At 47.0% G+C, this 21,916-nt stretch overlaps 1 protein-coding gene across 5 annotated transcripts in view; it reads right to left on the reverse strand.

Annotated features, from left to right (window-relative positions):
• Positions 1–21,916, reverse strand: part of LOC135207852 (flotillin-1-like) — a 243,089-nt gene that overhangs the window by 77,876 nt on the left and 143,297 nt on the right. The gene's annotated exons all lie outside the window — the stretch shown is intronic.

A 21,916-nucleotide genomic window follows, 5' to 3' on the forward strand; every position in this document is an offset into this window, starting at 1 on the left:
TCAGGAAGAGCAGCACGACATCTAGATTCCAGCTTGGAACTAAGGAGGAGGTTCTTTTAACCGTTTCAAACGATCTGATTAAATCATGGAGGTCCTTGTCCTCAGATATGTTTAATCCTCTATGACGAAAAACTGAGGAAAGCATGCTCCTGTATCCCTTGATGGTGGAGACAACCAACCCGCATTTTTCCCTCAGGAAGATAAGGAAATCTGCTATCTGAAGGTCCACAGAGGTACTGGAGGAGGGGAAACTTTATGAGCCCTGCACCAGCGTCGAAAAACATCCCACTTCGACTGGTAGACTCTAGATGTGGACGGTCTACGTGCATTGGCAATAGCCTTTGCAGACTTTGCCGAAAAACCCTTAGCTCTGACGAGACTCTTGATAGTCTGAATCCAGTCAGACTGAGAGCGGGGAGGTTTTTGTGAAACCTGTCGAAGTGGGGCTGTTTGAGCAGATCGACTCTTAAAGGTAGGGATCCTTTGGGACATGCCACCAGCCCATTCCAGTTACCTCCTGTGAACCAGTCGTGGGCGGCCAGACAGAGCTATCAAAGTCATCCTTGCTCCCTCTGAAGCTGCGAACTTCCTTAACGTTTCCCCTAGAATCTTGAAAGGCGGGAACGCGTAAAGATCCAGATTCCTCCAATCCATCAGGAATGCATCTATTGCCACTGCTCTTGGGTCTGCAATAGGGGAGCAGTATAGATCTATCCTCGCATTCCTGGAGGTCGCAAATAGATCGAGATGGGGCCTGCCCCACGTCCTCCACAGCTCCTGGCATACGTCCGCGTGCAGAGTCCACTCTGAGGGAAGGACTTGATTCCTTCTGCTTAGCAGATCCGCTCTGACATTTCTTTCTCCCTGTACGAACCTGGTGAGAAGCCTTATCTTCCTTTCCTCTGACCACAGGAGGAGCGATCTCGCTGTCTCGTACAGGGAGAAAGAGTGAGTCCCCCCCTGTTTCCGAATGTAAGCCAGGGCTGTAGTGTTGTCGGAGTTGATCTGAACATATTTCCCTTTTACGAGGGGTTCGAAGGTCTTGAGAGCTAACCAAATCGCTGTTAGCTCCTTCTTGTTGATGTGCCAGGACACCTGATCCCCCATCCAGGTGCCTGACACTTCTCTCGACCCGAGAGTAGCTCCCCAACCTATGTCCGAAGCGTCTGCATACAACACTAGGTTGGGGTTCCGAACCTGCAAGGAAAGGCCTTCCTTGAACAATAGAGGGTCTAGCCACCAACGTAGATCCTCCTTTATCTCTTGCGAAATCTTGAACGCAAAGTCCAGACCTTGAGATTTTCGATCCCAGTTCCTCGTCAGGAAGAACTGTAGGGGTCTGAGGTGCAACCTTCCTAGAGAAATGAATTGCTCCAGCAAGGAGAGTGTCCCCAACAGACTCATCCACTCCCTCGCTGTGCATACATCTTTCTCTAGAAAGATTGCTACCTTCTCCAAACCTCGGGTTTATCCTCTCTGGGACGGATACGCCCGAAAAACCTGAGAAGCCATCAGAATCTCCAGATAGATACGCTCTTGACTGGGGATTAGCTGTGACTTCTCGAAATTCACTAGCAAACCCAGAGAATCTGCTAGATCCAACGTCACTCGTAAGTCCTCCAGACATTTCTCCTTGGATTTGGCCCTGATAAGCCAATCGTCCAAGTAGAGGGAAATCCTCACTCCCTCGAGATGAAGCCACTGGGCAACGTTCTTCATCAGTCCTGTGAATACTTGGGGGGCCGTGGAAAGGCCGAAGCATAGGGCCCTGAACTGAAAAACGTTCCCTCCCCACATGAATCTGAGAAATTTGCGAGAAGAAGGATGGATCGGCACATGGAAGTAAGCGTCCTGAAGGTCCAGCGACACCATCCAGTCCCCGGGACGAAGAGCTGCTAAGACTGATGACGTCGTCTCCATAGCGAACTTCCTCTTCTTCACAAAGACATTCAGGGCGCTCACGTCCAGAACCGGTCTCCATCCTCCTGAGTTCTTGGGAACTAGGATCAGACGGTTGTAGAACCCCGCTGAAAGAGGGTCCTGAACCATCTCTATTGCCTCTTTCTCTAGCATCAGCTCTACCGCTAGAGCGAGGGCTTGATTCATTAGTGGGTCTTTGTATTTGGTTTGCCACCAGTGCCCTTGGAGTGGTGGTCAAGGGTGGTCTCGAGATAAAGGGAATGAGGTATCCCCTCTTGATGATTGCGAGGGACCAGTTGTCCGCCCCCTTTCGTGCCCAGACATCTGCAAAGTTCAGAAGTCTGGCACCCACAGTTGTCTGGAGGACACACGAACTACTTCTTGGCCTAATAGACCGAGAGAAGGTCCTTCCTCTTCTAGGTGGTCTCGAACCTCTGGAGGAAGAAGAGCGAGACGAAGGTCCTCCTCGAAAGGGTTCTTGCCTACTTTGAGCCTCTTTCTGCGTCTTCTGTTGAAACGAAGGTTTCGGAATTCTAGCCGAGCGGGCTAGCATATCCTGCGTCGCTTTTGCTGATAACGAGCTGGAGATATCATTAATCGTCTTCTTGGGGAAGAGTTGCGGGGAAAGTTGTGAATACAGCAAGGAAGCTCTCTGTGCGTGAGAAACCGCCTTGGTAAGAAAAGAGCAGAAAACGGCCCTCTTCTTTACTACTCCTGCCCCAAAAAGTGAAGCAATTTCCCCGGAACCATCTCTCACTGCCTTGTCCATGCAAGACAGAACTGCGTGGAGGTCTTCAGGCGAAAGAGTGTCTTGCTCTTGAGTCCTCTTAGCCAACACTCCAAGGGTCCAGTCAAGAAAGTTAAAAACTTCTAAGACTCGGAACATTCCCTTCAGAGAAGGTGATCCAACTCGCTCATACCCCACGTCGTCTTCGCAGAATTCAGTGCCGAGCGACGTGCGGAATCAACCAACGAAGAGAAGTCCGAGTCTGCAGAAGAGGGAAGAGTCAGACCCAAGGGCTCTCCTGACTCGTACCAGAACCCCATCTTACTCGTCAGCTTGGACGGGGGAAAAGAAAAAACTGTCTTGCCTTTCTCTTCTTTTGAAACCAACCAGTCGTCAAAGTTCTTCAGAGCCTTCTTCATAGACACTGTAGGCTTCATCTTAACGACTGAAGACTTCTTAGCCGTATTGGTCTTTGAAAATAAGGACGGAGGAGACGGAGGAGCAACGGCCGAAAGGGACTCCCCAAAATCTTGCAAGAGGAGGTCTGTCAATCTCTTATACGAAGAACCCGAAGCATCCTTGGGCAAATCTTCCTCCGAATCCCCAACAATTTCTTCCGAAGAATGACGTCTTGAAGCTCTACTGCCCGGAGGGGAGCTAATCCTTGGAGAGCGCCTGTTCGGAGAGCGCCTACTAGGCGAGCGCCTACTAGGCGAGCGCCTACTGGGAGAAAAACCACTGGGAGAGCGCTTACACGGGGAGCGCCTACCAGGAGAGCGCCTACTTTGAGAGCGCCTCCCAGGAGAGAGCCTACTAGGAGAGCGCCTAGTTGGAGAGCGCCTACTAGGAGAGCGGCCTACTTTGAGAGCTGCCTCCCAGGAGAGAGCCTACTTGGGGAGCGCCTGCTAGGAGAGCGCCTACTTGGGGAGCGCCTACTAGGAGAGCGCCTACAAGTGGAGGCCCGTCTGTCGGAAACAGATTCTAACTCCACAGAAGAGCGTCTGGATAAGGGAGAGCGCCTATCAGGCTCTCTGCGCCTGCTAGGCTCTTGGCGCCTGCCATCCTCAATACGCCTGCCAGGCTCTTGATGCCTATTGGGCTCAAAACCCCTGCCAGGCTCTTGACGCCTGCCACGGGGAGAGAAAACATCCACAGATGAATCCCTGTCAGAAGCGCGGCGCTTACAAGGCTCTGAGCGCCTATCCGATCGGGAGTGATCTAACGGAGGAGAAAGCTTCCGTTGCCGCCTACCAGGCTCTTGGCGCCTACTAGGCTCTTGACGCCTACTAGGCTCCGAGCGTCCGTCAAAAGGAGAGTGGCCACCAGGCGAAGAACTCTTCCTTCGCTCCTGACGAAAACGAGGATCTTGACGTCTGTCAAGCTCTTGACGCCTAACTGAAGAGGAGCGGAAATCCTGAGGAGAGAGCCTGTCTGGCTCCTTACGCCTTACTAGCTCACAACTCTTGCTGGGAAGAGAGGAGAGCCTACTCGGAGAAAGATCCCGAGCTCCAGCCTGCACTTCTGACTTCCTACTAACAGGCTCAAAAGTTTCTCCAGCCAGAGGAGATTTAGCCGAAGGAACGTTCTTAGACTTCTTCACCGGAAGTGAGGCGTCCTTCCGACGATGAGAAGTACCGGCAATAGACTCCGCTAAAGCCGCAATCTGCGCCTGCAGACCCGCCAGGATACGCGCAGGAGATCTCTTAAACTCCTCTACAGGGGACGAAGTCCGAGAGCGAACAGGAGAAGCGTAACCGGACCGAAAATCTTGGTTCTTCTTGCGTTCCACTTCTGGATCTTCCGCGAAGGATTCGGGGCTGGAAGGAAGGGCGCAAGGATCCTTCCAGGGCCTCTTGAGAGGGCGAGACGACTCCGAGGCGCTCCATCTACGCTGAGGAGAAGGCGACGAAGATGACGAGAAGCACTGGCGCAATAACTCCTTCTTGGTTCGATCCAAGGCAGCCTGGAACGAGCAACAGGAACTGCCGAGGGGACGCCTGACCGGTGGGGGTTCTCCCTAACCTTCCTGCGGCTTTCGACTTTCCTCCTCCACTGGGTCTGGGAGTCTGGAAGAGGTCTAGGCCTGGAAGCGTTAGTGAGCCGGTCAGACGCACCCACTGCACTAGGGGCACTGCACTGATCACTTGCACTATCATCACTCTTACCTTGTCGAGAGCGAGCGAGGCTCTCCTTACTCCTGATCGAGGCTCTCCCAGAAGCAACTTCCGAAAACGAATCTTCGGGTTCAAAGCTGGGCGCAGGGGCTGAAACCGGAGAAGGAACTACTTCTACTACAGGCTCAGCGTCAACTTCACTCACCCTCGATCTACTAGAGCTCCTTGAAGAAGCCTTGCGCACCCTATCCTTCTCTAACTTTCTCACATAAGAAGAAAGAGCCTTCCAACCATCCTCATCCAAATTCTCACACTCTTTGCAAGGGTTAATAAAAGAGCATTCATTCCCTCTACAAGACGTACATACAGAGTGAGGATCTAATGCAGCTTTAGGAAGCCTAACTTTACATTCCTTCACTGAACAAACCCTAAATAAACTAGGTTTCTTAATTTCAGAATCATCCATGATTAAAGATATTGTAAGAGAAATCCAAAAGAAAAATCCAAAAACAGTCCAAAAAGCGTATGCCAAGACAACAACCAAAGGGTACTTCACCAAAATCCAAATCGTCGGCAACGAGAACGAATTTAACTATCGTAAGGACTGAACAACAGGTGTTGTCCTACCTGTAGCGTGTGCCGCGAGTTTTGAATTTTCTGTCGTGACGTCAGAGACCTAAGCTAAGTATATATCTGGCAGGGAAGTTCATGTACAAAAAGTATTTTTCCGCGAATTTTTTAAAAAACTTTTGTATGTCGACGTAAAATACGTCCAGTCAGCACCCGAGAGAAAAAATGTCGACGTAAAATACGTCCAGTCGGCGTTTAAGGGTTAACACACTTGTACCTAACACACCCCTGTAACTTCAGCAATCTTCCTTCTTTATTTATTTAACTTTGCATCTAAAGACAAAAAAAAAATTCCTCCTTTTCAATTATACTAGCAGTGAGTATACCAAAACATGGAAATAATATACTAAATATAAATAAAAAAACATTACTGACAAAGAACACAAGCTGGAGAGTGTTGGCCAAAGGTTAGATAAGGCCTTGGGGTACTGAAATATATAAGGAATTGGTTTAATCAAACTACAATACATATCAATATTCAAACTTTCATGGGTAATTTGAAAACATGAAATAAAGAGAATTCTCCCTCTATCCATTAGAGAGACAAGATTTCACAAGGTAAAGAAAATGAATATATGTGAGTAACATTGTCTTGCGTAAGTTATACGAACTGTTTCCGCATGAGTAAATTTATTTTGACTTCAGTAACATCAAGAAGAGCCAACGAGGATTAAGCCATTAATGTGAAGAGAAAAGACTGACTCTGAACTGTAGAAATACCTTCAGCATTGGCAAAACCCACTAATCTATAATGACTCAAATTTAGACTAAATCATTTCCACTTCACATAGGTCTTACATATTAGTCTCACAAATAGACTTCAACATGCAAGTGATGTCGTCATTTGACCAAAAGTCAGGAACTATATATGTATAGTATTTGGGTCACAAAGCTTGTAACAAAAGTGACAAAACTAGAAGCACCTAAGATACTTTTTAAAATACGTAAACAAATATAGAATAATTTCCTGTAAATAAATGACAAACACAAAGAGGCAACCATTTTCATCCAAATGTGTGATAACTTTAACTTACAGAGCCTGTTTACACTGTGTTGGTCGTAAAAGAGTTTCACTTTTAAGACTAGCTAGAGGGAACATCACTAATATTTTCGCTCTTGCGAGTGTCTTTTGTTTTAACAACTTGCGATTGGTGTCAATTTCATATCAGCAACTTAGGGTGCTAGAAATGAACTACAATAAGTCTATTTAAGCACATAAAACCAAAATGTCTTGCACATGTATTCTGCATTTTTCCTCAATGAACTGCTTTTACAGGTGTCAAAAATTGATTCACAATTTTTTTTATTAGAAACTAGTGCTACCATTCTTGGATTTTATAACTTACAAATTATGTGCCACACCACAAAATCTAATATATAAATGGTGAAGGATAAAACAAGTTAATGACAAAAATAATCCTATGTTACTGACACCTCTATGATCAAATCAAATCAAATGCCTGATTCCTGCCCAATACTTTTCAATAAGCCAGGACACAAAGGTTCAAGGTTTATCTATTAACAGGATGCTGGCGGGAAATTACAATTTCCTCGGGAGATTACAATTTCCTCTAAATGACCGGAAAAAATATCAATTTGAAAATGCTTGAGATAATGTCCATCTAGCCTTTTTTACAAAGACAATCTGCATAAATGCATGACAAATTAACAGATCAATTTCTTCGACACAGGGTTTCATAGATTGCAATCACCATCCATACCAGTTAGCTCGATGAATTCAACCAAAACAAAAATCATGGGAAGAAGAAACTGCTCGTATTCCTCAAAAAATGTCTAATTTCCTAGAGTTCCCAAGTTGTTGATTTCTACTCCCCTTTTACAAACAACATCAAAAACAAAATATACTGACGTCAGTATATTTCAAAACTCTGTTCTGAATAATGAATCTAAAAGCCCAAGTTAGGTTAGGTTAAGAACTCACATTCTTTAAACCAAACTTTCATCAAGTTGTCAACTTAATTCTATCTGAAAGAGGGTAACTATCATAGGAGAACCTCGCAACAATCACTATCATGTTCAACATTCTATTTTTTACTTAAATCCTGCTGCTTAAAACCCCTGTTGACAAAGTCAACGGACTATAAACCTAAAGAGGGCTCGCTCCAAAAGGGAAACCAGCATGCATAGACACTAAACAGAATTCTCGTCAGTTTCTGAAACATATCTCCACTACTGCCAGCCACACCCACAGACATCAGCCACTAATTATTCCATTCATAATTTTAATCCTTAGGTGCACCTATAACTTCTTGAATTACTCAGTCCATAGAATACTGCAAACATAGTTTTGACATCTACTTATAATGGAAAAATGACTTCACTTGCCATATGGGCTAAGAAATCTGTACAGTAAGTGGAAGATTTCATATTATAAAACAAAAATAACTTAACCGATGACAAATTAGGAGAGATTTGATAAAAGATTTATCAAGTACAAACAAAATGTGCATCCTTCGTCTTACACAGAGCAAAATAGTAACTAAATCCTCAGTTTTCCTGCAATGTAAATGTCCCAAAATGCCTTTTCCTTATCCTAAGCAGCTAAAAGAAAGCATTAAAGAAAATGCCATAGTGTTTGTTTGTCCAAATACATGACACAAAATACTATCATGTACTATATAACTACTCTAATAAATATGTTATTGTTATAATACAATTAAGTTTGTTCATACTTACCTGGCAGATATATATATAGCTGTTCTGACGTCCGACAGAATTTCAAAACTCGCGGCACACGTAGTGGGCGGCCAGGTGGTAGTACCCATTCCCGCCGCTGGGAGGCGGATATCAGGAACCATTCCCATTTTCTGTTCATATTTATTCATGACCCTTGTCTCCTGAGGGGAGAAGGGTGGGCACTCTAATTATATATATCTGCCAGGTAAGTATGAACAAACTTAATTGTATTATAACAATAACATTTTGTTCATGAAACTTACCTGTCAGATATATATATATAGCTGAATCCCACCTTCGGATGGTGGGTAGAGACAGAATAGGATTTTTAGGAAACTTAAATTAAGTAAAAGATTTACTTCTTGGTTCCTTACCTGATAGCAAAGTAGACTCTGTGATTACTGTCACTCAAGCCTGCTTCGGCTTTTATCAGAGTTGCCAGCCAGGTTTGGACCTGTAGTGCTGGTGCACTCTGGATGCTCTGTCAACGGGGACGTGACCTCAATGTGACAAGACCATCTAGCCAAACATATGGCAGTAACACAGCAACCGACCACCACCTGACCAACTAACCAAAAAACCCCTGACATTAAAACTAAGGAATGGGAGATTTCCACAGAAGATCTCACCATCAACCAAAAACACAATAAAAACTAACCTAACTAAGCTAAGGGATAGGGAGAGAGCTACCTTCAGCCCCCAAAACTGTGTCTGCCAAAATGTAAGGCCCCAAAGAACTACAGTTCTCGTAAATCGTTCTCACATCCCGGAGGTAATGTGAGGCGAATACGGAATTGCTCCTCCAAAAGGTGCTATCAAGTATATCTTTGATAGACATATTCCTTTGGAAGGCAAGAGAAGTAGCTACGGCTCTGACTTCGTGAGCTTTCACTTTAAAGAGGCTCAAATCAGTCTTCTGGCAAGATGAATGAGCCTCTTTAATGACGTCCCTCAAGAAGAAAGCAACAGCATTCTTCGACAACGGCAAATCTGGTCTCTTCACCGAGCACCAGAGATTACCTGAGGGACCTCTTATCTCTTTAGTTCTATTCACATAGAACTTGAGAGCCCTGACAGGGCACAGGGCTCTCTCTGGTTCTTGACCCACGAGACTCGACATTCCTTTGATTTCAAAGCTCTTCGGCCAAGGATTAGACGGGTTCTCGTTCTTAGCCAAGAAAGACGGGCTCAACGAGCAGACAGCGTTGTCCCCCTTGAAGCCCACTAGGCTACTGAACGCTTGGATTTCACTAACTCTCTTCGCCGTCGCCAGAGAAGCTAGGAAAAGCGCTTTTCTCGTCAAGTCCCTTAGAGAAGCTTCATGGAGAGGCTCAAAGGGACTTAGCATAAGATGTTTCAAAACCACATCGAGATTCCATGAGGGTGGTCTTGCTTGTGGAATCTTGGAGGTTTCGCAACGATCTTAAGAGATCGTGTAGAATCCTTTATTGTCGGAGGAGGTCCAGTCCTCTGTGGCGAAAAACGGCAGACAACATACTCCTATAACCTTTAATTGTAGGAACTGCCAATTTCTGCACATTTCTTAGATAGAGTAAGAAATCTGCTATCTGGTTCACAGAGGTCGTGGAAGAGGAAATTCCTTCCTTTTTGCACCATGCCCTGAAGGAGGCCCACTTAGACTGGTAGACAGCTCTTGAAGAGGCTCTTCGAGCATTAGCGATTGCTCTCGCAGCTGCTTTTGAAAAGCCTCTCGCTCTGGCCAACTTTTCGATAGTCTGAACGCAGTCAGAGCCAGAGCGGAGAGGTTTTGGTGAAACCTTTTGAAGTGAGGCTGTCTGAGTAGATCTCTCCTCCAGGGCAACATTCTTGGGAAGTCCACAAGGAATGTCATGACCTCTGTGAACCACTCTCTTGCTGGCCACATTGGGGCAATCAGAGTCAACCTTGTTCCCTTCTGAAGCTGCGAACTTCCTCATTACCTCCCCCATGATCTTGAATGGGGGAAAGGCGTAAAGATCCAGGTCTGTCCAGTTCCAGAGCAACGCGTCCACTGCAATTGCCCTGGATCCAGAACCGGGGAGCAACACAGAGGAACCTCTTGTCCTCGATGTAGCGAACAGGTCGACTAGAGGACGTCCCCACAATGTCCATAATTGTTGACAGACTTCCTGGTGCAAGGTCCATTCTGTTGGCAGAATCTGATTTCGTCGACTGAGAAGGTCCGCCCTGACATTCTGAACCCCTGCCACGAATCTCGTCAGGATCTTGATGTGCCTTGCGTCTGCCCATAGCAGAACTTCCTTCGCAAGGAGAAAAAGGGATCTGGAGTGAGTTCCTCCCTGATTCTTCAGATATGCAAGGGCTGTGGTACTGTCTGAGTTGACTTGAACGACCTTGCTTGACAGTTTGTCTTCGAAGAACTGCAGCGACAGGAATATCGCTGCCAGTTTCCTTTACATTGATGTGCCAGGCTACCTGTTCCCCTCTCCAGGAGCCTGACACTTCCTCCCCCCTAGTGTTGCTCCCCAACCGAAATGGAAGCGTCTGAGAACAACACTAGGTCGGGGCTCAGAAGATTTAGGGAGAAGCCCTCTCGTAACTTCTGAGGGTCGAGCCACCATCTTAAGTGGCCTTTTACTTTGTTTGAGATCCTTAGGATCGCATTCAGGTCCTCCTTCGACTTCCATTCTTCCGCAAGGAAAAATTGAAGAGGCCTGAGGTGCAGTCTTCCCAGCGAGACAAACTTTTCTAGCGAGGAAATGGTGCCCAGCAGACTCATCCACTCCCTCACCGAACAAGCTTCTCTCTCTAGGAAGGCTGCGACTTTCTCTAAACCCAGTCGCTGACGTTCCTGGGATGGAAACGCCCGAAAAGCCACTGAATCCATCTGAATCCCCAGATACACGATGGACTGTGTCGGGGTCAGATGCGACCTTTTTCGGAGTTGAACCAAAAGCCCACCAGAAGGACTTTGGCTTAGGGCTAACGTGAATTGAAGGTCCTTCAGACATTTCCAGCCTCGACGATGCTCTGATCAGCCAATCGTCGAGGTAGAGGGATATCCTGATCCCTGACGAATGGAGCCACTTCGCTACATTCCTCATTATCATTGTGAAAACCATCGGGGCGTGCTGAGACCGAAACAAAGGGCTCTGAATTGCCAAACCCTGTTGTCTAAGACGAATCTCAGGTACTTCCTTGAAAGAGGGTGGACGGGGACGTGAAAATACGCGTCCTGCAGGTCCAGAGACACCATCCAGTCGCCAGGTCTCAAGGCTCCTAGCACCGACTGAGGGCGTCTCCATTTTGAACTTGATCTTTTCCACAAAAAGATTGAGCCTGCTCACATCCAGGACTGGGCGCCAACCCGACGACTGCTTCGGCACCAGGAAAATCCTGTTGTAGAAGCCCGGTGACTCCAGGTCCAAGACTTGTTCCACCGTTCTTTTTTCGACCATCTGGTCTAACAGATCGAAAAGGATACTTTTCTTCTCTCCCTGATAAGATGGAGAGGGGTCTCTGGGAGTTGATGTTAAAGGAGGAGGATGTAAAAAGGGGATCTTGTACCCCTGCTCTACGATCTTGAGAGTCCAAGGATCCGCCCCTCTCTGCCTCCATGCCTCCGCAAAGAACTTCAGCCTGGCCCCGACTGGCGTCTGAAGGACAAGATCTTCATTTGGTGGATTTGGTTTAAAATGAAGCTCTTCCTCTCGAAAAACCTCTCCCTCGAGGAGCTGCTCTCGAGGGGGGTGCCCCGCGAAAGGGTTTGACTTTCTTCGGGGGTTTACTGAAGGAAGATGTGGAAGGAACTGCTGGACGTCTTGAAGACTGTACCAAGAGGTCCTGGGTCGCCTTCTCCTGCAAACTCGTTGCAAGATCCTTTACCATAGCCTGGGGGAAGAGATGGTCCGAAAGAGGCACAAAGAGCAATTCCGCTTTCTGAGCGGGAGAAACCGACTTCGCGGTAAAATTGCATAAGAGAGCTCTTTTCTTTAGGAAAGCCGTTCCAAAATGAGAAACTAGCTCCTCCGAACCATCCCTGACGGCCTTGTCCATACATGACAACCCGCTGGACAGCTCCCCCAGACAGAGAATCAGGACTTCTAGACTGAAGATCTAAAACTCCCAGGCACCAGTCTAAGAAATTAAAGACATTCAAAGTGCGAAGCAGTCCCTTCAAGTGGTGGTCCGTCTCCACAGGAGTCCAGGACACCTTAGCAGACGATAAGAGAGACCTCCTCTGAGCGTCCACTAAACTGGAGAAGTCCCCAAGAGCGGACGAAGGAACCTTTACTCCCACGTCCTCCTTGGTTTCATACCAAATTCCTCCTTTCCCGGAGAGTCTAGAGGGAGGAAGTGCGAAAGTGGTCTTGCCCTGATCCTTCCTTCGAGACATGAAATATGAAATTTTCATTATTAAAATGAAGTTTTATTGTATACTTACCGAACAATTATAGAGCCGTGATTTCCACGAGCGGCAGGATACTAAATTCAAATTTAGCGCGTCGGCGTCGCCAACACTGGTGGTGATGACGTCATCTCCCTCCACTCGCGGGAAGAACCAGTTCCAACTGCCAAGTTAAATCCATTCCTTTTTCCCATCCGTCCACCTAAGGGGAGGAGGGTGGGTTATAATCATAATTGTTCGGTAAGTATACAATAAAACTTCATTTTAATAATGAAAATTTCATTTTTATTGTAGTGTCTTACCAAACAATTATACAGCTGATTACACATTTATGGGAAGGTGGGATTCAGTGGACCACTAGTATTTTTAAATGGTTACATTTATTGCAATACCAGTAAACACTCAAGGTGTCTGTTGTACCTTACCTTGTAAGAGAGCTACAGCAGACTGTTACTGCCTCTGGTCGATGCTCTTCTTACTATTGTAGAGGAATTGGAATTTGACCAAAGTTAGCCTCTACAGGAGTGGAATCCTTCCGTAGTTCAAGCGAGTCAAGGCTGACTGACGGAGGATAGTAACAACAAAGATTGCCCTTGCCCTGGGCTAAGACCAGAAATTCAATCATACAAAACATTTGTCACCAACACCAGATTTAAAAACATATATACCCAACCATTGTAAAATCTGACCTAACAGACTGGTGAGTATCCCAGGTACTCAGTACCCCCAGCTTCCCTTGAACTCGACAAACCTATTCAAGGTGAAAAGTTAGCATAGAGGTGACGACCCCTGTGCCGTTTCTCCCAACACCATGCCAGAAACCGCCACCGGACCTAACATTTTACAATTCTCGAAAACCGTTTCTATCTCTTTGAGATAATGACTCGCAAAAACCGAATTCGATCTCCAGAACGTGCTCTGAAGAATCGAAGCTAAAGATAAATTCTTTCTGAATGCTAAAGAAGTTGCCACTGCTCTAATCTCGTGAGCTTTAACTCTCAGAACAGAAAGATTGTCGTTCTCGGACTGCGAGTGAGCTTCCCTGATAAGCTCTCTAATAAAGAACGATATAGCATTCTTAGAAAGAGGACGAGAGGGATTTTGAAACCGAGGTCCAGAGCTTAGAAGATTGTCCTCTAATACCCTTAGTGGCAAAACAGATACTGCTTAATAGCCCTGACTGGACATAAGAGCCTTTCTTCCTCCTCATGTCCAACCAAATCAGATAAGTTCCTTACCACAAAAACTCCTCGGCCAAGGATTAGAAGGATTCTCATTTTTGGCTAGAAAGGTCAAAGATACCAAAAATACAGCATTGCCTTGAGAGAAACCGACTCTTTTGTCTATAGCGTGCAATTCGCTGACACGCTTAGCGAAGCTAGTGCAATAAGAAAAGTGCCTTCTTAGTCAAGTTTCCCTGAGTGAAAAACGACTTCAAAGGAGCTCAAACGGTGGCCCCATGAGGAACTTAAGCACAACATCTAAGTTCCAAGCCACTGATCTTGCGGGAGCTTAGTGGTTTCGAAAGACCTAATGAGGTCCGACAGATCTGAATTGGAGGAAATATCCAAACCTCGATGTCGAAAAACCGAAGAGAGCATGGCTCTATATCCTCTGATCGTCGAAGGAGCCAGTTTCTTAGAGTTCCTAAGAAATAGAAGAAAATCTGCTATTTCTGTTAAAGAGGTCGCAGAAGTAGAGACTTTAGCACTTCTACACCACTCTCTGAAGATTCTCCACTTCCCTTGATAGAGTTTGTTAGAAGACTCTCTCCTACAACGAGCGATAGCTTCTGCAGCTCTTCTTGAAAATCCTTTCGCTCTGACAAGATTCCGGACAGTCTGAACCCTGTCAGAGCTAGAGCGGACAAGTTTTTGGTGAACCTCTTGAAGTGAGGTTGTTTGAGAAGCCACTTCTCTGGAGGAAGAAGTCTGGGGAAGTCTACTAACAACTGGAGAAGGCCCGGGAACCACTCTTTCCTGGGGCCAAAAGGGAGCGATTAACGTTAGTGTTACATTGCTGTGCGACATGAACTTGTTCAGCACCTCTCTTATTAGACCGAACGGAGGGAATGCATAAGCTTCCAGACCCGACCAATCCAACAGCATTGCGTCCACCGACCAAGCTAGAGGATCTGGGACTGGAGAACAAAAGAGAGGAAGACAGTTGTTCCTTGATGTCGCGAACAGGTCTATTGACGGTTGTCCCCAAAGGCGCCAAAGTTTCTGACAAATCTTGTTGTCCAAAGTCCACTCCAGAGGTAACACTTGCTGTTGACGACTTAACTCGTCCGCCAGGACGTTCATCTTTCCCGGAACAAATCTCGGGACTAGCTGAACCTTCGCTTCGTTTGACCACAGGAGGAGATCCTTGGCTACTTCATATAGAGAGAAAGAACTGAGTCCCCCCCTGTTTCCGCACGTACGAGAGAGCCGTGGAGTTGTCGGAATGCACTGCCACTACTCGACCTTCTACTAAGCTCCGAAACTGTCTGAGCCCCAGGAAAATTGCTAACAGTTCCTTTACATTTATGTGGAACTTCTTCTCCTTCTCCGACCTAGCTCCTGAAGTCCGTTGATTTCCCAGTAGGGCTCCCCAACCTGTGTTCGATGCGTCGGAAAAGAACTGTAGGTTCGGGAGGATGGGTCGTAAATCTAACCCTTCTTCCAACCTTGCTCAAGAGAGCCACCACCTTAGGTCCTCTTTTATTTGATCTGTGACAGGTAAAGGTAATCGAGTCTGGTTGTGTCTTTTCCTGCACCAAGAGGGCTCGCAGGAAAAACCTGCAGAGGTCTCATGGTGCAGTCTTCCCAACGTCACAAATTTCTCCACTGACGTCAATTTGCCCAGGAGCCTCATCCACTGATTGGCAGAACTTACCTTTTTGTCCAAGAACTCCTGAACTGTCTCCAGACAGCCTTGAACCCTCTTCGGGGACAGAAAAGCCCGAAAAACTTGAGCATTCAGAATCATCCCCAAATAAAGGATGCTCTGAGATGGAACCAACTGGGACTTCTGTTTGTTGACCAGAATTCCTAACTTTCTGGCAAGATCCAGAGTTGTTCCAAGGTCCTTCATGCACCGACTCTCTGATTCCGACCGGAGAAGCCAATCGTCCAGATAGAGGGAGATTCTTAACTCCTAATATGGTGCAGCCAGCTTCCTATCGGGGATAGAACCCTGGTGAAAACTTGAGGAGGCGGTCGCTAGTCCGAAGCAAAGCGCCCGAAACTGAAACACCTTGCCTTCGAACATGAACCTCAGGTACTTCCGAGATTCGCGATGTATCGGAATGTGAAAATAAGCGTCTTGCATGTCCAGAGAGACCATCCAATCCCCCTGTCTGATGGACTCCAGAACCGACCGAGTGGTCTCCATATGAAATTTTGTTTTCTGGACATGCAAGTTCAGGGCGCTCACATCCAAAACCGGCCTCCAGCCCCCTGATGTCTTGGGAACTACAAAAGGCGATTGTAAAAGCCTGGAGGAAAATCCCCTTCTATCTGTTTCTATCGCTTCTTTGAGAACAAGCGCTTCCACTTCTGCGGCTAGCGCCAGAAATTTGTCTGAGCCCGGAGAGTATGCCTGGAATGGAATTGGCACAGGTGAGAGCGAGGGAGGTGAAACGAGAGGAATACGATAGCCGAACTTGAGTACTTGCACTACCCAGGCTTCTGCTCCTCTGTTTTCCCATTCCTCCCCCAAAACAGAGCCAGCCCTGGCTCCCACTGGTGCATGAAGAACCGAGCTTTCATTTGGAAGGTTTGTTAACCTTGGCCGAGGCCTTAGACTGAGGTCGCAAATTCGACTTCAGCCGAAAGAAGCGCTTGGGTTTTCTCCCTCGAAAAGGCGCTTGGGCCAGAGGAGAAACCGAAGGAACAGTCTCCACAGGAGCTTTAGGTCTCTTAGTAGACTGTGCCAGTAAATCCGAAGTAGATTTCTTATCTAGCGCAGACGAAATTGACAACACTACATCGTCTGGAAAGAGGTTATCTTTCACAAAAGGAGCAAACAAGAGAGCAGACTTCTGTTGGGAAGTAACCCTTTTAGAAGCAAAGGAGCACCAAAGTTGCCTTTCTTAAGGGTACCAAAGGCGATGAGCGAAGCTAACTCATCACATCCATCCCTAATGGATTTGTCCGCACAGGACAGAACACCAATCCAATCCTCCGCTACTCCTGAGAAAGAGAAGGACAGTCTTCGATCTTGGCCGCTAAAGCGCCAATAGTCCAATCAAGGAAGCTAAAGACTTCCAAAAGTTTAAATTGGTTCTTTACAACGTGGTCCAACTCAGGCGCTGTAAAGAAAACTTTCGCTGCGGCGAAAGCAGATCTTCTAGAGGAGTCGATTAAACTGGAGAAGTCTCCCTGGGAGGAGGCAGAAACTCCCAGAGAAGGAGCTTCCCCAGTTACATAAAACCTATACCTCTTACGAAGCAACTTAGAGGGAGGGTAAGCAAAAAGAGCCTTCCCTAAGTCTCTTTTCATAGACATCCATTTCTCAGTCTCTTTCAACGAATGTCTAACGCTTTAGATAGAACAAGTTTTGGGAGGAGAGGGTCTGAAGTTTTCCTCCTCATCAAAAAAAGTTGAAGTTGGGGAGCGCAGAGCCGCTTTCTCAAAATAATCTGGATCGATACCAGAAGAAAATCTAAGGAGACGTGAATAACACGAGAGGTTGATGTGAATCCTCCTCCTCTACTTCTTCTTCATTCTCCGATACCGCCGAAGAAGCAGACGGAACTACAACCGGATCTGAAGGTTTCGAACCACCCTTGGACTCATTCATCCAGTGGTTAACATCACTAACTGCTTGCGCAAAGGCGCCAGAGACGAATCAAAAACAGTTAACGTAGGCTTGGAAGAGCCTAAAATGTTCAGCAGGAGGCGGAAAAACTACTTGCGCCTCACTCGGAGCCGCCGAAATTCGAGCGAAACAGGCGCATCAGGCGTAACAGACGAAAAAGCGCCTAAAGAAACACCTTAGAAACTGCTAGCTACAGCGCTAAAACCACCATCTCTACTAGTAGATGGAGCCGCAAAAGGCACCAGATTGAGGCGACGAACGAGCCGCTAACGGCCGAGGCGCAACCCTACTCTCAGGCTCCTTATACCGCTTGACTGGAGGAAGGCGAAGAATCGGCGCCTGAACGCCTCTTTAAGGGACGCGAAAACGGCGAATCTCGCCAAGAGCGCCGCGCGACCGGAGACGAATCGCTTGAATCATTCGAAAGGCGTCTGACCGCAACACCTTTCCAACGCTTAACCGAGCCCTGTTGAGGCGCAACAGGCTCAACAAGAGAGGCGCCTGTCTGTGGGCAAATCCGCTCGACTCCCTTGGACTTCCGGTATGTCTTCTCCCCGGTGCGGGGGAGCTGGACAGTGACCTTTGTCTAGGAGACGTGTCAGGACAGACAGACGCACCCTCAACTACACTCTTACCTGAAGCCGCTTTCTCCAAAAACGTCTTTAACTGAATTACCAAGTTGCAAAACCGTATTCGCTAGTACGAAAATTTCTGATCTAACCTCGATTCCAGACTGGCAATGGTGTCGGAAGAAACTACACGGGAAGCCGGAGAAGTGGGATTAGTAGGAGGAATACGAGGTGTAGTTAAAGGAGACATAACAATTTGAGGAGAAACAGAAGGAACAGATGCATCGCAAGACGAAGCAGAGCTAAGTCTACTTTCCCTAAGCGCTGCTTTTCTAATTCTGTCTTTAGCTAATTTCTCCGAGTATGAACTAAAAAACTTCCATTGAGAATCAGTCCAATCACTACACCTCGTTACATGTTCGATCTGCTGAACCAAACCTGTCCCCTACACTTAACACATTTAGTGTGAGAATCATACTCTAACTTGGATAATCTAGTTTTACACTCCTGAGATGCAAAACCTAACTCCCAACGGACTAGAATCCGACATGGCAACGCCTAAATAAAAACAAAGCAAAATAACAACAACGCCAAAAAAGAGTACTTCAAGGCCAATTCCGAAGATCAAATCCACAAGAAAAAAAAAGCGAAGCAAAAGTCATCCAACCGCACGACCACCGATGTTCACGCGGACGCTGGCAGGAAAAAGAATTGGATTCACCTGGGCAGTTGTACCTGGTTCTCCGCGAGTGGAGGGAGATGACGTCATCACCACCAGTGTTGGCGACGCCGACGCGCTAAATTTGAATTTAGTATCCTGCCGCTCGTGGAAATCACGGCTCTATAATTGTTCGGTAAGACACTACAATAAAACCTGAAGTTTCTTGAAAGCCCTCTTGGTCGAAAGCGATGTCTTCATTTCGACGAACTCAGGGGTCTTAACGGACTTGGAAGACGAAAGTTGAGAGGGAGGAGACCTAGGGGCTGCCGGCTGGAACTTATCCCCGAAGGATGAACGTAACAGCCTGACAAGAACCTTATAGTCCGAGACAGCTGAAGCTACAGGAGTTCTTCTTCGACGGAACTCCCTGGACTACTAAGTTCCCCTTCCCCTCCTCCCTAAGAGGAACTGGAGAACGTCCATCAGGAGAAAGGGCGTACGTCCAGCAGTCTCAGGCATGAACAAAGACTTCCGTTGATTGGAAGTACCCCGCTTCAGGTACGGAATCGCCCTTACGACGATCCTTAGAAGGACGGACAATCCTGCGAACGTTACGCGTCCTTTGAAGCAACGGGAACTGTCTTAGCAGACACGTCCCTACGAGAGGAAGCGCGAGCTTCCTGACGAGAGGCGCCAAAAGCGTCCTGCTTTAGCCAAGCAAGCATCCTGCTGAGCGTCCTCAAAAGCGTCCTGCCTCGTTCGAAAAGCGTCCTGCTTCGAACGCCGAGCGTCCTGCTTCGAACGCAAAGCGTCCTGCTTCGAACGCCGAGCGTCCTGCCGAGCGTCCTCAAGAGTGCCCTGCCGAGAGCGCAAAGCGTCCTGCTTCGAACGCCGAGCGTCCTGGCGAGCGTCCCTCCTACTGCTGAGAGCGAAAGATCTACTCGGAGAACGAGAACGGTGACGATCCGGAGGTGGAGAGAGAGACGAACGAGACGAGAGAGAATGAGACTGCTTTGTCCTCTTGACGGGCAGCCTAACGTCCTTTCTACGCTTAGGCTCGACTGCTGCTGGGCGAGTCCTCTGAGCCATAAGAGACGTAATCTGGTCCTGAAGGGACACAAGAATATCCTTCGTAGGTGACGAAGGAGCAGAAGAAGGGGCAGGACTGACCTGCGAGAAGGCGAGGGCGAGGGGACGCCTCCTTCCTTCTAGCAGGTACAGCTACCTGCCTCTCAGGTGAACACGCCTGTGCGCGGAAACCAACGTCCTCGTCGGTAGAAACCCTACCTCTCTTCTGAGGAGGAAAAGCGTCATACGCGTCCTCTGACGAAAGCGGTGACATAGGACGTGAAGCGCCTCCTCAAAACGAAAAGTCCTTTTCAACGGACGCGAGTCTCTCCGAGCGCTCCACCCTTGCGCAGGGAGACGCTTCGGAGGACGAAAAGCAATCCTTCAGGACACGCGCTCGTGCGCGCTCCTTGGCAGCCTGGGACTTAGCAACAAGGCCTGCCGAAGGGACGCCAGATCGGTGGGGAGCCCCCGTAACCCTCTTGCGGCTTTCGACATACCCACTCCCTGAGTCCTGGGAGTCCGATAGAGGTCTAGGCCTAGAGGCATTATGGGGCCGATCTGACGCCCCCTCCACAACACTAGGGGCACTAACAAAAACTTTCACAGGGCCAGTTTCTAAGGCCAAAACTTTCGATTCAAGAGCGCGAATAGACTCAAGAATCAGAGAAAGGGTGTTACCTTCTCCAGACACAGCACTGGGGCCCGAAGGCAACAAAACAGGATTAGGTTGAGCAAAATCTACCGGTGTTAGAGGAGGAGAAATGTTACATTCCTTACCTTTCGTAGAACTGCTCTTGGAGGAAGACCTCCTGACTCTATTGCGCTCCAATTTTCGTCGATAGGTCTCATACATCTTCCATTTATCATCAGACAAATCCTTGCATTCATTGCACCGATCATCAACCAAGCAAACATGCCCCCTGCATTCCATACAAACTGTGTGAGGATCAACTGAAGGTTTAAGAAGCCTCACCTTACATTCACTCCTCACACACACACTGAAACTTCCAGTACTTGATCCCGACATCATGTACACAGAAAAGCCAATCCAAAATAAAAAACCAATCCACTATTACGCGTGCCAATCCAATAATCCAGAAGTCGATACCAAAAGTCAATCCAGATAATTTAAAGCAAGATAAATCAAAAATCCTAGACGGAGGTACTGTAAACAGTTGTTTCCAGCACCGGCGACAGAAAAAATATGAACAGAAAATGGGAATGGTTCCTGATATCCGCCTCCCAGCGGCGGGAATGGGTACTACCACCTGGCCGCCCACTACGTGTGCCGCGAGTTTTGAAATTCTGTCGGACGTCAGAAATACAGCTATATATATATCTGACAAGTAAGTTTCATGAACAAAATGAATGGTTCCTAAAGTCTGTGGATTCCTAAAACTAGATGCTAACTGACCGAATCTGACAGAATTAAAGCAATCCATGACAGAAATGACAGTTGAGGCTTGAGATTTTCAGAAACAGCAAGGGGACAACTGAGCAAAATGAAAAAGAAAGAAAAAAAAAAGTAAAAAAGTCAAAGTGAAATTACAATCCTTAAATATGAGGTTATTATGATATAACAAAGTTTCATGTATACTTACCTGGCAGGTATATATATAGCTATATTCTCTGTTCGCACTGGCAGAATTTTCAAAACTCGCGGCAACCGCTAAGATCACTGGTAGTTCAGGTGATCGCGCCACCCCGCTCCCGTTGGCGCTGGTGCTCGGAATCATTCCCATTTTCCTCAGATTTTTTCTCTGAACCCTGTCTTCTGAGGGGAGGTGGGTGGAATTAATTATATATACCTGCCAGGTAAGTATACATGAAACTTTGTTATATCATAATAAACCTCATTTTCTGTATGACACTTACCTGGCAGGTATATATATAGCTGATTGACACATTTGGAGGTGGGTCAAGACAGCAACATTGTAGAGTTTTTAAAAATTTTAATTCCAAATACTCTTAAGATTCCTTACCTGCTAAGGTAGCTGACTTCAGCATTCCTGCCTCTTAGCCTGCTAAACCTTAGTAGCTTCCAACTAGGACGTGACCTATTAGTTGATGAAGCTAATTACAAGGGTCTGACAACTGGACGGGACCAATTTGTTGACAGGAAACCCTAGCCCTCTCTTACCACAGGCATTCATGCTAGGATAAGTTAGACCACCTGAACCACACACAAAACTAACCTAACACACTACACTTCACAGACTGAAGAGGAAATAACCCTCTCAGACAACCATAAAAACAACACCACTTCATTAAAATACCTAGCATGAGTAAGTATGGGGTGGAAATTCCTTTGCCCAATACTGCTCCTGAGGATACATATGGGCCCAACGTTTG

Source organism: Macrobrachium nipponense, chromosome 34 (assembly GCF_015104395.2).
Source record: "Macrobrachium nipponense isolate FS-2020 chromosome 34, ASM1510439v2, whole genome shotgun sequence".
Taxonomy (NCBI): domain Eukaryota; kingdom Metazoa; phylum Arthropoda; class Malacostraca; order Decapoda; family Palaemonidae; genus Macrobrachium; species Macrobrachium nipponense.